Source organism: Tupaia chinensis, unplaced genomic scaffold (assembly GCF_000334495.1).
Source record: "Tupaia chinensis unplaced genomic scaffold, TupChi_1.0 Scaffold000618_1, whole genome shotgun sequence".
Lineage (NCBI taxonomy): Eukaryota > Metazoa > Chordata > Mammalia > Scandentia > Tupaiidae > Tupaia > Tupaia belangeri.
Window position 1 is genome coordinate 1130941 of NW_006160138.1, and position 3384 is coordinate 1134324.

Genomic DNA, 3384 nt, shown 5'->3' on the forward strand with positions numbered 1-3384 from the left:
TTGCATTGTCCTTGGAGGAATGAAAGTCTAGGATCAGATTATATAAATAAAGCTATAGCATATGTATCATCGCCCTTGCTGGGTGACATTCTCTGGAGATCCCAGGCAAAAATTCTCCGTTTCTTCTTTCTTATATTTTAAAAAGACGTACACATCCACTGAAGATTGAGTATGAAGATTTCACATAGCCCTTGATTGAATGATAGAGTTTTGAATTACTTTCATTAGGTTTTCTAAACGTTGGTAGTTAAAGTTCTCTAACCTTTGAATTGGAATAGTAGCTCATTTGTATTTGGGTTTTGAATCATAGTGAAGACACTGGCTCATTTTCAGATTTTCAGTCCCTTAGTTATTTATGGTGGCCTATAAACCCATTCTTCTTCATTTCCCTGGACGGCAATCACAAGGCTCAGATGCCAAGCAGGGAAATGTAATGTATTTTTCCAGGAGCAGCTGGCTTCTTGGGAGCAGTTCTGGCAATGGCATGGACCCCTTTGAAGTTGTCTCCTGCTCTGACTTGTGTTTTTAAGATACATGATGAACTGTTGGGGATGCTGTCCTGTTGTCCATGCTATTTCCTTTTGACTCACCTCTTAAATAATGAGGAATTTATGTCCATTTAATCCACATGGAAAAAAGGCAATCGAGTATAACAACAACCAAAAAATCACCCATATAAGGAATTTTCACAAATTTAAATCTTAATGGTGGAAAGGACATAAAGGTCAACTTTTTGAACTTCCTATCCAGTGTCAGAATTTCCTCTACCTACAGCAGAAATAAGTCAACATTGTCTTAAAATCTCCTGGTGACAGCACAATTATTACTTCTTAAATCAAATTACTTTATCAGTGGATTGCTCTGTTTCAAAGTCCTTCATAATAGTGAGATGAATCTGCCTTCCTATCAGACTTTTTTTATTAGATGAACTCATTTATTTGACACGTTGAATATGCAAATGAAGATATATGAATGGCATAAAAAGAATCCCAATCTCATATGACTTGAAAACAGAGCAGTGGTCAAAAATAATGAATCACAGAATGGACCCCAGGATTTAATGCAAACATCACCCTGTACAGAAAAGTTTCAGATTTCTAACTTCACTGAAGGCAATACTAAACGTGCTTCTTCACCTTCTTCCAAATCTTTTTTCATTTTCTAATATCTGCTGAAGATCCATATATACAACTTCCAACCTGTGCCAGCAATTTGGGATTATCATCTGGGACTCATGTAGGATCTCTGCCTACTTTTTAATGGCATGATTTTCAACATCTACAGCTTTCATTTTTTTTCAATCTTTTCTTCTTGCTTTGCTTCTTTTTCATACATTGCTTTTTCTTTGAACAATCGCATCAACACACTGGTCTTAATCTGCCTCAGGCGAGGGTGGGCCATGGTCCCTCAAGCCCCTGGAAGGAACTGACTCTAGAGTAACCCTGGAGATCAAAGGTGCTGAGGAGGTGGTTGTGTGGGCATGGCCACCCACAGTTTTTAACACGAGTACAGCCCTGCCTTTGGATTAGCACAGAGCAAGTCTGATCCTTCTTGTGCAATAGCCTCTCAAGTGTTTCTCATTCTGCAGTTTTCAATGGCAATTTCTCCAGTTGTTTCAACCATTCCTATTCACTAGTCAGTAGTCTGCCAGCATACAGCTTAAGAAATGTCATCTTTAAAACCATTTCCTTGGATTTTACTACTGTTTGTTACTGGAACCTTAAAAGTCTATCAATCTGGGTTCATCACTTGAACAGTTTTGTTAGCCTCACCAGGTTGTTGGTTAACCGTTCATCAGGAACTGCTAACCTTTTGTATACGTTTTATTTTCAGTACCCTTATGACGGGTACCATTTATAATTCTCAATTCTATTTGAGAAAACTGAAGGTTACGGAGATTAAGAAATCTGCTCAAGGTCATACAGCTCTTTCTGACTTACTTGTTTTCATTTTTTGATAAAATGGCAATCATCATGCTGCTAATTGGATCATCTGTGAGTCTATTTTTGTTGATCATTTTATCTTCTGATTACCAATTACTGTTTTCTGTTTCTTTGCATATAGATAGTATTTATAATTGCTTATTGGATAATATAGATAATACACTATAGACGGTCTGAATTATATTTTTGTTATAATTATTGTGTCTTTTAAATGATTTTCTTTGATTATTTTATCCACCTTCTTTGTGAAGGCAGATTCTTATCAGAGTACTCAGATCCTCTCCTGCCCTAAGGAAAATTGTATCTGCCATAAGCCAATCAGGGTGATCTTATCTTCCTGACCAAGTGCAAAGTCTCAATTCTGAAATGGCTACTGTGGAAATCTTTGGAAAAGTTGTTTCTTCTTTTTTTTTTTTTGAGAGAGATTTTCACTGTAGGGCGCGTGCGCTCGCCAGACAGACAGAGAGAGACATAGAGACAGAAAGCGAGAAATCACCCCCCAGGGGGGATGGTCACGCCGCAATCCCTTCTCCTCCATTCTCCTCTCGGGATCTTGGGCACGCACGCACACACGCCCGGCGTGAGTTTTAAGCCACCGGGTCCGGGACACGAACCGTGGTCGACTACGTGGGAGTCCAGTGACATAGCCATTACGCTAACTGCTGGTTCCCGAAAAGTTGTTTCTTTTATCCCATTTGAAAGTAAATAAAATGTGGGAAATCTCATTTTCTGCTTGTAGAATTTCTTCTTCTAGAATTGAACTCAGCCTAACAGTTGAACACATTCTAACTCATAACTTGGGTAAGTTAGTTGGTAACTTCCGTGTACAATAATTTCTGGGGCGAATAATGAGAAAAACCTGCTTCACGGGTTGTAAAGAGGATTGAAACGTGTAAAGCCCTAAAACAATGCCTCACAGATACCATACCAAATTTGACGTTATGACTTACAAGCATTATTATTAGGGGTCTGGGAAACTGACTTAAAACTAAATAGCTGCTACTAAATTCTCCCCTCCGGCGTTTTCAGCTCCCCTCTGTACCTACCATTCTACTTATTTAGTAAGTAGTCTTTGCGGAAGGTGCCAGAAATAAAGCCCACATACAGAGCATCTGCCTTCCCTGTTTCACATCTGAGATTGACGCTGGCGTCTAGTCAATGCTCTTAAACATCTTATGACTTTGTGAAGAACCTTTCGAACCTTTTTGGACTTTTCTCTAACGAGATTCCACTTCTACCCTTTCAAATTTATCGTTTTTCATGTATGGGATCAGTTTGTGCTTGGCATATCTTCTAAAAACTTTTTTTGGGATTTATCTAGTAGCTATAATGACTAATCCGTCTGTCCTTAATTCGCTCTCATTGGAATTATTTGTGACTTTAAAATCAGATTATATCTTTTTTTTTTTTTTTTAAAGAATCTCTCTGCCATGGGATTATA

General features: G+C 38.3%; 1 pseudogene; it reads right to left on the minus strand.

Moving 5' to 3' along the window:
• Positions 1-1089: 1089 nt before the first annotated feature.
• LOC102501750 (tubulin-specific chaperone A pseudogene) lies at positions 1090-1401 on the minus strand (annotated as a pseudogene).
• Between the last annotated feature and the right edge of the window lie 1983 nt (positions 1402-3384).